The sequence below is a fragment of the Cygnus olor genome, chromosome 7 (assembly GCF_009769625.2).
Source record: "Cygnus olor isolate bCygOlo1 chromosome 7, bCygOlo1.pri.v2, whole genome shotgun sequence".
Taxonomy (NCBI): domain Eukaryota; kingdom Metazoa; phylum Chordata; class Aves; order Anseriformes; family Anatidae; genus Cygnus; species Cygnus olor.
Genome location: NC_049175.1, coordinates 13,267,152 through 13,279,483, shown reverse-complemented (window position 1 = coordinate 13,279,483; position 12,332 = coordinate 13,267,152). Strand labels below are relative to the sequence as shown.

Sequence of the window (12,332 nt, the reverse complement as noted above, 5' to 3'; positions counted from 1 at the left end):
CCTGCTTCTCTCCCCCCCTCTGGTCAAACTTTTAATTGCTGGAATTCAAAGCAGCTGCTTTTTCTTGCTGGAAAACTGCTCCCTTGCATTTTTAAAGCAGTTCCCTTTACTCTAGGAGCCTTGGGAGCAGGATGGCACCTTGTTCCCATGGGTCACAGGGTTTGTGCATGAAGCAGATGATTTTTGGAGGGGCAGAAAGGCTGTGGACACTGTGTGCATGGGGTTGGGGTGATGCCGCAGAGGGGAAGGTGGGCTAATAATCACTGACTGCAAAAGTAAAACAAGAAAGGGCCCTGAGTCATGCAATGAATGGCCTCAAGCACGTTTAGCCCTTTTTCCCATGAGCAGGCTGTGACTTTTCCCTCCCCAAATAAACCCTGACAAGCTCCTATCCAAACAGTAATAATAGTAGTAATAACAGTAATTATCTCAGCAGCAATATTAATCATAAAAATAATCTTTTTTTTTTTTTTTCTTAATTCACCGCTCTCAAGAGCATGAAGCAGCCTTGCAGAGCTCGTCCGGGCACTCGATTCTCATGAGCAGGGTGCACCGGGCTGTTTGGGTGCAGGATATGGCCACCCTGATGCTGCTGACCCCCTTTGCACAGCACTCAGGGATGCTCAGCAGGTTTGCTGCATGGGTTCTGGCTCCCATGTGTGTTATCAGGAGCGAGTTAGTTCTTCCTCGGTGTTTTCAGGTCTGGCTCTGCGCTAGAGTCATCTGTAGCCCCGGGTCCTCCTCTGCCTGGCTTGCCCTTTTTGCTCCCAAAACCTGATCTGTGCACAGGGGACGAGGCTCATCCACCAGAAAAGGGCAGCTGGGTGAGCAGCCTCCTGGCTTGATGTTCTGCTGCTTCGGAGGGATTTTCCTTGGTTTTCCCTTTTCTTAGGGAACGACAAAGCGGGAGAGGGAGGCCTAGGGACAGATGCAGGGAACTGGAGAATTCCTCTTTTGGCTGATGCTTTTTCCCCTTTGATTCAGCACTGGCAGCCTCTCTGAAAGCAACGTGCTCGGGGGTCTGCAGCCCTGCTGGTGTTCAGCCAGGCGAGTGGATTCGGGTGGCAGCGTCGCAGCACGTGGCTGGAGGTGATGCTCCTCTGAGGGCAGCACACAGATGGATCTCCGGTGATGGAGCTCAAAATGCCAAGGAAATGCCATCACAGAACTAAGGAAGATGTGGTGCTGAGTTTGGGGAGAAAAAATGCTTTCTGGGGTCTTCACAGTCCCCATCCCTGCGCCACGCCGGCTGCTTGGCGCTGTGGCAATTAATCACTTTGTAAATATCTTCTGGTTTATTACATAAGCAATAAGCACTTTGTCGGAAATTACATAAGTTATAATCCAATTAAACAATAATTACATTGTAATGGCTTTGTAACTATGGCATTAATTAACTTTTATTGCCCTGTAAATTAACCACGGTATTGATACGGCGTGGAGAGCAGGCAGCTGTCTCCGGCAACGGGAGGGGAGCCCCAAAAGCTGGGGGGGGGACCACCAAAGCCCGTGGTCAGCCTTGGCGAGAGGGGGGTTTGTTGGAGCTGGGAGCATGCCCAACGTGCATCCTCTTCCTCCAGGCTCTTTCCCTGGGGAAGGGAAGGGTCCTGGTGGGCAGGGGTCCCTGGGGACCGGGGTTGAAGCAGTGGGAAGGCAGCTGCACATCGGGCAAGCCGCACGCCTACGCCTTGGTGCTCATCTCCACCACGGCTCGCCCGTATATCCCAGGTGCTCGAGGGGCTGGAGCCACGGCCAAGGTCCTCCCAGGTAGCCCGATACCTATCGCCTCTTTGGATGGGAGGATCCGTGCTCGGTGTTGGGAAATCTCCTTCCTACAGGGGGTTTCTTACCTGATGGCAGCACTTCAAAGCGCCCGCTGTTGATGGCTCTCGACGCCTTCCCCAGGGGACCAGAGAGCGGAGCTGGGATGGGGCTCGATGTGAAATTAAGATGCCAGCCTCTGACCAGGAAATCAGCCCTGTGCTGATGCTCCTTGGCACACGGATAGCGGGGGAAGTGTTTGCAGACCGAACCTCCGGGTCTCCCATACTAAACCTCCGGGTCTCACGGGGTTTGCTCTCCATGCTCCTGAATACACACATTGTGAGCAGCTCTGCTGAAAGCCCAGCATTTATTGCCCAGGTTTAGTAGAGCTGTCTTTACACCAGGCATGCTCAGGATCTAGAAAACCAGTGCAGCCACTCGTGTTCTCGTATAACCGGTCTAGTAATGCAGATAGGGAAATATAACAAAATAATTATCCTTTGATCTGGCATAATCTCTAAATCTCCTCCCCGGCTTCTGAACCCTGTTGAACTACCTCTCCGCTCCCTCCCGGTTTTGTAGCTCTCTGGCATGCTCCTGCTTTGCCACGTGGCTGCTCTGAACACTGCAATCGCCCAGGATGTGCAAGGAGCCATTACTTGGCCATGTGTTGTCCTACTTTTGTTGCTGTGTTGTTTTTTTTTTTCGTTTGTTTTTTTTTTTTTTTTTTTTTTTGCTTTGCATGGACGCATTGATCTTGGAAAGAATGCAGTTTGCATGCAGGTTTTGGAGAAATGGGGCTCAGCATCCCTCTTGGCAGAGCCTTGGGGGTGGCTGGTGGGCTTCTGTGGGTTGGATGGCAGCAAATAAAATGATTATGGAGACCTGCCACCTTGTGGGAGCTCAGGGATGTGGCAGGACCCCTGTCCCAAGCCCCTCGCTCTACACACGGGCTGGTTTTGGAGGATGCACCTGGGTATAGGGATGGGCACTGTTTCACCTCGGCTTGATGGGGCATGGGACCTTCTGGTCTCCTTTTGGGGCAGGTTTTGGCACCCAAAAATGAGAAGTTTTTGTTCACTGGAAGAAGAGTTAAGGCCACCCCCTCCTCTTTTTGTGAAAATAGATGGGGAGATAGAAATAAGCTAGGAGAGGCGGTTGGAGGTGAAAGCCGGTGATGGAAGAGCCATCCATCATGTTGGCTTGGGCCTGATGGGAATTTCCATGTTCTCCAGCCTGTGTGCACGTGCTGTGACCGCCCGGCCATGCGTTTCCCCGGGCCCCCCTCCTGCCTGCCTGGGCTAGCAGCCCCGCTCCTCTGCGGGCTGTCGCTCGGAGGGTGAAGGGCATTGCAGAGAAAAAACAAGACAGTGGCGGTGGCAGCTTGCTGTTTCTCTTCCCAAGCTACTGCTTCTGCAAGAGAAGTGGATGTGGTGATGTGTGGCGGTCGTTTTCCCCGGTTTCCCAGGGGTTCCCCAAATTTCCCCTCTTTTCAGGGCATCCTCAGCTGCATGGGCAGACCTTGCTATTTCGCTGGGCTGCATCACGTGTGGCTGCGCTTTTAAGAGATGGGGAGGAAGGAGGGGTAATTAATCACTGAAGATACTTTGCTCATTTAACAACTGGAGTTTAAATTATTGATGCCCAAGCTTCGTAATGCACCAGGAAATGCGACAGATGTCGTCAAAAGAGCGGAGCCCGGGTAATGTGAGACCGCGCTCCAGCCGTATTACACTTGTGTTGCAGTGGGAAGAGGACGACTCTTTTTCAGCAAATTAATAATGAGTGCTGATTAGCACAAAACAGATTAGCGAGGTTCCTCTCTCTGTGCTTTGTTTCGTCAATAGGAAGTTAATTAACAGTCCTCTGCCTTCTGACACCCGGCTCTAAGACAACATGTCAGCGTCGCGCAGGCCTTAATCTTCGATTATGAGTTTGTTCATTTGCTTTAATTTTAGCTACTGTTGCCTACCTCACGTGAGCTGGCTGGGAAGTGTGTTTTCATAACAGACGGGCTCATTTTGTTAATACCCTAAGTTTCCTTATTTCGAGGAAACATTGTATTGGTTAGAGCATTGGGGCTCTCTCTTCTGGCATGAAATTATAGCCTGGTTTAAAAAAGAAATAGAAAAAGCCCCAAAAAGATATTAAAGTGGTATGCAGAGTATTTGGGACATCCTACAGGTAGGAGAGCGTGATAAGGATAGAAAATGCATTTTGCCCTATAAATTGGAATTATGGCCCTGGGGCATAGACACCCCTGGACTTGTTTCCCCTCTCCAAAAGATGCACCACTTGGTGCAGGACTCCTGCACGTAAAAGGTGCCCCTATATACATTCACTCCAACCTTTAGCTCAGGCCGCTCTTTCTTAAATCACCACATGGTTAATTTTCCTATATTTGCCTCTATTTTCCCATAATTAGTGTGATCGCTCCACAAAAGCCTTGCCCCATCCCCACAAAACCTGGCCGCTCAGCGGCGAGCATCGGGGCCCTCAGGTTGGACGCGCAGTGGACCTTCCCGAAATGCCTGTGCTGGGAGCCGGGACAACACCCAAATTCCTTGTCAAGTCTTGACGAGAGAGGAGCGAAAGTCCTGCTCAGGGCTCGCCCTCCCCTCGGAGCCCAGCCGTGACACCCCATTGCCATCCCAGGAAAAACCACAAGGAAAATAGCCCAAAGACGCTGCCTGAATTAAGAACGAGCCTGGAGCTCCCGGCCTTTGATCTTCATCTCCCTTCTCCTGCCCCCACCCTGCGTAATTAAAGGGAGCAGAGAACGGGTTGCTAATTAACAGGAGGGAGGGTTCCAAAGCACAAATCAGATAGATCTGTTTCCATATAACCTCCGAGTGCCTGCTCTTTGTGCCGAATTCACCCGTTCGGGTAGGCGTACCCAGCCCCATAGACATCCCCCTCCCACTGGGGCCATTCCTGCCTCTGCCACCGTTGGTCTAAATCCTGACATCCAGCAGGGTCAAAAAAAATAAAAAGAACCAAACTTAACAATAAAAATAAGCAGTTGGGGCAGCAAAAGGAGAAGAGAAGAATGTGAGAGGGGATCTGAGGGGCTGCCAGCGAGCAGAGGAGCTGGGGATCAGCAGCTGAGTGCAAAGAGGGGTGGCGCAGGATGGAGATGGGGCAAAGCCTGGTGAAAGCCAAGGAGAAAGGGAGGACACGACGAGCTGTCCTGCTGGCTCCGAGCTCTACCCAAATCACCCCTGGCCCCGAGGGAGACACTGCTTGCACCTATTCGTTTTGAAAAATGGGTTCTGTTCCACCTGTCGTGCCATTACAAATCGAGGAGTGACGGGAGTCAAGGGGAACAGCGACTTCCATCCAGGAGCGATGGGCGAAGAAAGGCGGCAAGGATGGGGGAACAGCCCACCTACCTGCCTCCTTCGCCGTAATTAACCCCGGTGCTAATGAAGTGCAGCCAGACAGCTACCTTCATATGATGGAGAGGTTGCGAGGAGCAACACTAGCTAATGAGGACATTACAGGCTGATCTCTCCCTTGTCCTCCTCCTCTTGTTTTAATATTAGGCTAATTTCACTGTAATGTAGATTAATTGGCACCTTTCTGACTACGAATTCCTTGGACAGACAAAAAATATTATTTTTTTATTTATATATATATATTTTTTGTTTTTTGAAATTTGTTTTCCCACCCCAAAAATAGTTTGATTTACAGGAGAGGCAGGGAAAGGGGGAACATCTCCTCTGAATACTAGAAATAAGACCCATATGGAGCCTGAGCAGGAGGAAAAATGCATTTTGTTGTTCGGTGAGCAGATTCGTCTCACCCATTCTCTTGCTGGGCAAATGCCATTCCCTCCTTTCTCAGTGCAGTGGCAAGGTGGAATGAAAGAGGGCTAAATATGGCAAATAACATGAAGAAAGAGCAGGAGGGAGCATTGCTGAGCACCTAGCCTTGCAGACTGATGGAGCCCAAACCCTACTATTTGTGGAAATGCCTTTGCTCATTTTTCTCCTGGGGTGAATTTGGCAATTATTCCATTTCCAGGTGGTGAGCAGCCATAACGGGCTAGGTTCAGCTGGTGAGGACCATGCTGGCTCATCCAGGACGTATGTATCAAATGTTTTCTGGGCAAGGGCTCCTCTGAAAGCTCTACTTTCCACCCCAAGCACGCCATTTCTAGGTGACATTTTGCTTTAATAAGTAGGTATCTGCAACCTTGGAAGTTCTTCATATTTGTCATTACTAGTACCCTAATCATCTCCCTGGAAAAAAAAAAAAAGTGAGATCCTTTTACACCTGACTAATTCTGCTGCTGTTATTCAGTGCTGCTTTCACACCACTTCCCGAGTCTGCCAAGACACCCTTGAACCTGTTTAGAAAAGGCTAGGATGCTAATTAAGAAAAGCTATTTTTTCCCCCCTAACCTGAGGGAGAAATGTAAAAAGGTGCACGAGCAGGGGTTGGATCTATTATTATTCTTGTTTTTTTTTTCCTGCTCTGCAATGTATGTCCTGCTTTTCCCAGGGGAGCATGCTGCTCCTGCAGGTCCTGTGTGCCGGAGTGGATACGGGACAGGAGGTTAATTTGTAGCCCTGCGATGCACGAGCTTTCCCTTTGCACAAATATTGATATAAGGCTGTTCGAATATCCGTCCTGACCGTAATAGCAGCAGGGTGATACTGCTGCGGGAGATGTGCAAGGACGTCGGAGGGGAGGAGAACGGGGAAAGGAAGGAGAGGTTGGTAGGAGCTGCGGGTGGGGAATCCATGTTCCCTGCCTCTTTTCCTTAAATATCTTCTTAAATATCTTCGTCTTGACATCTCCCTCACCGGGCTGGGCAATATTTCAAAGAAGGGGAAAGCTCCCACCGCCTCTGCTCCACAGCAAAGCTCTCCAGAATTCCTTCTCCGTGAACAATAATGAAAAACCTTTGTAGATTAGCTGATTAGTCAGCTCCCCTAATTAGCTAATTGCTCCATTCTGCTTTCACTTGTGCTTTTATGTCCTTCTCCAAACCTTGGGCTGAAGGAACGATGCCCCTGCCTCCTGTGCCAGGGCTCCAGCACTGCCTTACGCAGCTGTACCCTCGCCTGTCCCTCCGAGCTGCCACCATCCATCCCCGTTAGACTCCAGTCCCTCTTTGTGTTTTGTGGGACATCTTTCTGTTGCCTGAAATCCCGTGGGTTTTTCCCAAAGCTGCAGAAGGGGATGTGCTGTCTCTTGGGCAATGGGTGAAGGTGGCTGGCTGCAGATCTTGGGGCATGGTGACGGTCATGGCAGGACAGACCAGATATTTTCAAAATACAAGGTCCTGTCTCTGATAGAGGCAATCCTGTGTGATCAGAAAACTGTGTAAGTAGAGGGCAAACAGTGGTGATATTTCTCCAGAATGCTTGTCCGGCCTCCCATGGTTTGCAGACCAGGGGCCTCCTCACCCATAAGCACTGTGTTTGTACATTAGAGGCTCAGCAAACACGCTTTCAGCAGAAAAAATCCATTTTTGTCATTTTTTAATGAACTCTTAGGAGCTCTTAGCAGCCACAGATCATCTGTTGAAGAGGCTCATGGCTTGGAGACGCTCTGAGTAGAGTGAGCGAGCTCATTTTGTTTGTTTTGAACCTGTGAGCTTCTTCTGGGGCTCCTAGTCCTTGCTCCAGGAGAGGTGAAAACAGCTTTTCTTGTGCTCCTCAGATCTCTGTTGTATTCCTTTCGAAGACTGAAGAGCCCTGACCTAGTGTTCCTCATTCCTTTGATCATGGGATTGCCAGTTTCCGAAGCTCGTATTCTCTGGATCCGTGGTAGTTGCCCTATACCCTCCGGATGGGGAGAGGGGGGGCAGAGCTTTGTGGAGAATTCAAGGCTGGGCTTTCTGCCTTGTTTTTTGCTCTTCCTCCCTTGCAAGTCCTTTCCTTGTTCCTCCACGGGAGCGGGAGAGGAGAGGAGAGGAGAGGAGGATGTCATGGTCAGGGGGGATGAAGGAGGGAGGCGGCAGGGGAAGGTGATGGGAAGAGAGGGGCATCAGTGAAAGCCAAATCCAAGGGAAGTGCCAGAAGGAGTGATGTACAGGAGCTGGTTAAGGAGGGAACTCAAGCCAATAAGTTGACTTTCCCCTTCTGCAGCTGTAGCAACGTCCTGACGAAGGGCCCAGCAAGAGTCTGAGAGATGATCCTGTCTGTGGCCAGGGGCAGGAGCCCCCCTGCCTCCTGCCTTTCCCATTTACTCATAGAAATGAAGTCTGTGGCGCAAGACCCTTAAGCTGGTTAGACACTTGAGGCTCCAAAGTCCTTAAGCACATTAGCAGCTGGAGGTCCATTATTATTCATTGAATCTCTCCGGGGCCGATTGGAATCCTCCTTTTAATTGTCTGCATCCCCCTCTCTCCTTTTATCAGGCAAGAAAGAAAGAAAGAGGGCGAGAGTTGGGTTATCTCATTACCCATCCGGACCCCGAAATGGGACACGCGCCTGAATCTGCTCTTCCCCAGCAGTTCAAGGAGGGAGGGTGGCCTGTTTTACATATTAATGGCAAAATTACAACCCTCCCCTCCCCACACACACCTCCTGCATATCTCCCTCAGCACGCTGCAGTTAATAACTCACACTTCATTAGCACGTCTGTGTGGCCTCGTGGTGCTTCCCTTCTGCCGATGAAGAGATACCGGGGAGGCTTAGAGGGCTGGGAATTGGGGCAGGACAAGCCGAAACAGCTGCTGAGATCAATTGGGCCGGATGGGAAGCTAATGAGCTTTTGGTGCATGGGACTTTTCAGTGTTCCCGTGCATATTTACTGTGGCAGCCAGCGCAGAGCAAAGGCACCAGGGGCCACAGCTCCTCAAGAGCTGGGAGGGAACCAGAGAAGACCCCCAGATTGATCACCAGCAGCAGAGATGGTTGTATAATCCCATTGCCCAAGGAGGTGGACCAGGGCAGGAAGACTGTTGTGGCCATCACAGCCCTCTGCCCAGCTGGAGCAAGGTACATGGGGACACCAAAGCCCATCTGAGCATCATTTGTTGGCACAAGGAGCTGTTCCTCCTTGCACAACCCCAGTGGACGTCATCAGTGCCCTGCATTTGCAGGTGAAGCACCGAACTAGCATGTTGTGAAGCTCCAAGCCACCAGCAGGAGCAGCTTTGAAGAAGGGGGTTAAATGAAACCCACCCTGGGAGGAGCAGGCCGTACAAGTCCTTCTGCCAGCGTAAAGAATTTTACATCGGGAAACTCATCTCTCGAGCTCGGTTCTCCACACACTGAAACATTAATCAACTTTTGAACCGTGTCCCGTATGAAATATTCATCTTTTCTCCTTGTGAAAAACAAACCAGAACCCCCAGCTATCTTCAAAGCTGTCTTGTGGTGCTCCATGCTCTGATCCTTTAGGAATTGCTGTGTCATTTCCACCTAAGTTTATTCTGTGACTGCTGGAGAGAGAGCTAAAAATCACTTCCAGAGTGGCTTCGCTGGTGTGTCTGGCTTCGCGAGACAAATGCTTTTTGGCTTAGAATTTGCTGGCCAGACCCCGGCCAGTTATATTTCCATTAAGGAGAGAAAAGGGGTTTAATGCCATTTTCAAACCTAATTTCATGGGTAGCCAATTCACGCTGTGATCCAGTGGCAGGTGATTTCTTTATTAAAACGTCTGAAAAGAAGGCAGCTTAGATCAGCCATCCTTGAAAGGGGAAAGACCATCCTGCCAGCCCTTCAAAGGCCGGAGGGAAAGTCTTTTTGGGAAGCACGGGAGCTGTGAGCCTCGTGGGGATGGTCCTGCCTTTCATGGAGACGTGCGAACACAGCCCCAGCATGGATCTTCCTCTGAAACTTACTCAGCTATGTGCCCTTGGATAACAGCCTTTTCCCTAACAAATAACTGCTAAAAAAAAAAAAAAGGCTTAAGAAAAAATAATAAAAGGGGAAAAAAAAAACATTATAAAATGTAGCTTCCATTAGCAGACCGTAAGGCACTTTTAGAAACGTTGAGTGAATGGAGTCTTTCCCTTGCCCTATCTGGGGTAAACAAATCCATCCTGTCCTTCAGCTTGATCTTGCAGTAATGTCATAATCCCACCTTTATTACATCACTGTTGTCATGGAAATAACTGTGATTTCATAAAGTCTCCATAATGACTTTACCACAAGATCCATTAGGATGGGAAGATGGATTGTGAAGGCTAGAAAAATGCTTTCTTTAAGCAAATGCATGCTGGATAATTAGCAAATGCAGCAAGGGGAAAGAATGGAAATTTGATGGAGATAAATAAATGGATCCATCCTTAACATGGGCTATTTATGAACGTTTTCCTTGATTCAGTTTCAGATGGCACAAAGGCACTATCATAATATTCCTGGTGAAGTCTAAAAGTCCTATACTTCAGAGCATAGCCAACACATGTTGAACAAGAAGTCGGTTCCTGCCCCAGCGAGTTATCCTCAGCCTTTCGAGGTCCCCCAGATTTTGGAATAACTTTTGAACAACTGGACGCTTTTAGGCTTCCACTGGTGTCCCGAGAGCCACCCAAGGTGTGGTGGGACCAGGTGCCTGAATGGTCCCAGGAGGAAGATGATGGAAGATGGCAAAGAAACCTCTTGGGCTTGCATCCCATGATCAGGTGTTGGAGGAAGAAGGCTGCCTTAACTCCCTCAGACTGTTTGGAGGAGCGATATTGAGCACAATTTCTTGCTGGGCATCAGGTCTGCGGCTGCCCGTTTCCCTGCAAGGAACTGGAGCTGGGAGGGGAGGTGTTGGAGCACCAAAGGTTCTCACTTGAGGCCTGCTGGCCTCATGCTGAAGCACAGCTTCCCTCTGCCAACCATGCCTGGCCTGGGAGCAGAGAGGTAGAAAAACACTCCTGAGCTAATTGGAGTGGTCAAGGTCTAGCCAGCGGCATTTCACGCATTAGTCAAATTTGAGCTAAAACTAATCTCCCAGTCAAGACAAATCTTTCCTCTGCAATCCTCTTACTGCATTTACATATGAAAATCCATGAACGCTTGCTGAACAGGGCCATGGTGAGACTTGAGGGGATTGCTTGTGAAGTGGCTGGCAGTGCTGTCTGGAGAGGTGCAAGGCTCTGATGGACCCGTGTTCCCCAAACTCCTGTCCCCCAGGATCTGGGCAGCTGGAGCCCAGCCCGGGTGTTTATATCAGTCCTCCTGGTAGGTGAGAAATATTGGCAAATGGGAGAAAGAAACCTGGAAGGACCTGATGCAGGTACACAAGCATCGGTGAATGTTATCTTGTTAATTGGAGAGCCTTACCTAATTTTAATTGCAAGCCTTGTTACTGACTGCTGTCAAACCCGTGATTTTGTGCATTGGCTTTGAGGAATAACAACTTTTCATGATTAATCATCGCTGCTGGTCACACGCAGTCTCTAACGATCTCCTGGGATGGCTTGCTGGAGTGGGAGGAGAAGGTTTTTAGCCACTTGTCCTGGCTGGGCTCCAGCTTTGACTGTGATGATTGGCCAGACAAAATTCATCCCGTGCCTTCAGCCACCCATAATGATGTTCCTCACTTCATCCTGGCAGCGACAGGGCTGGATAATGTGTGGTCTGAAACATCTGTTGCAGCTCGTAAAAACACCACGTTGCGGGGGGTGATTGCTCCTCTGCCGCAGAGCCAGGGAGCCACAGGCACAGCGAAGCAGTCATCATTGCTAACGGGGAGCCGAACAGCTTGGCACGTCCCAGGTGGGCACCGCCTTGCCCCTTCCTGCCATAAATACTTGAAATGTCTATAAACCAGCTCTGGAGCACATCCCAGGTTGTCTCAAAGCAATCTGCAGGGAAGCAGGGCTGCCTCGGTGCTCACTCACCATCCCCGAACCAAGGCACCGTGTCCCGGGGCACAACCCAGGGCTTCTGCATGTGTTTGCCAGCTCCCGTGGTCAAGAAAAGAGTCCAGGTGATTATTTTGGATCTGAATTTGGAAATAGGGTGCTGTTGAAGAAGTTTTCTTCTGTTTTCATTTCTTCAGCTAAAAAAATATTCAGAGTTTAAAAAAAAATCACCTGAAACCAAGAAACTACATTTTGGGCAAAATGAAGCATTTTCAGTCAAGCCGAAATGAATCTGTTGACCTCCGAAGCATTGTTTTTGGGGTGTGATTTTTCAGCTGGATCAGCGAGCCAGCAGATCTATTATTCGCACTGCTCTGCTAATGAGGTCCTGTGGTCTGAAGAATACGTACAGTATTGACACCTCACTCCTTTCTGTGTCTGATGCAAGCTCTATGAAAGTTGGTGGAAAAAAAAAAAAAAAAGCTTTTAATAGGAGCTGGGCCAAGCCTCTGATGCCGAGTTTTGTTTGGGCCTGCTTGAAGGACATGGGGATCCTTTCGGATGCATTACGAATGGAGTCCTGGTTTGATAAACAATGGCATCTTTTTCCTTCCCTGAAGTATACTCTTACACGTCTCTCGGATAACACCGATTTATTCTGTTAGGCTGTTAAGGGCTGCGAGCTCTGCCTGTTTATTACCGGGATGTTTTCATCTCGAAACACACACTGCTTTTGATGAGGTCTTCAAGGAATGCTACTTCTGCAAATGCGGTGATGTAGCATAAACACCCAAGCAGAGCAGGGTAG

At 49.5% G+C, this 12,332-nt stretch overlaps 1 long non-coding RNA gene across 1 annotated transcript in view; it reads left to right on the top strand.

Moving 5' to 3' along the window:
• Positions 1–6,024: 6,024 nt before the first annotated feature.
• The window catches only part of LOC121072982, a 47,100-nt gene continuing 40,792 nt past the window's right edge, over positions 6,025–12,332 (top strand). Inside the window, exons 1-2 of the long non-coding RNA XR_005821453.1 lie at positions 6,025–7,544; positions 7,866–10,433. This is a non-coding gene — a long non-coding RNA (uncharacterized LOC121072982). The remainder of the gene's footprint in view (positions 7,545–7,865; positions 10,434–12,332) is intronic.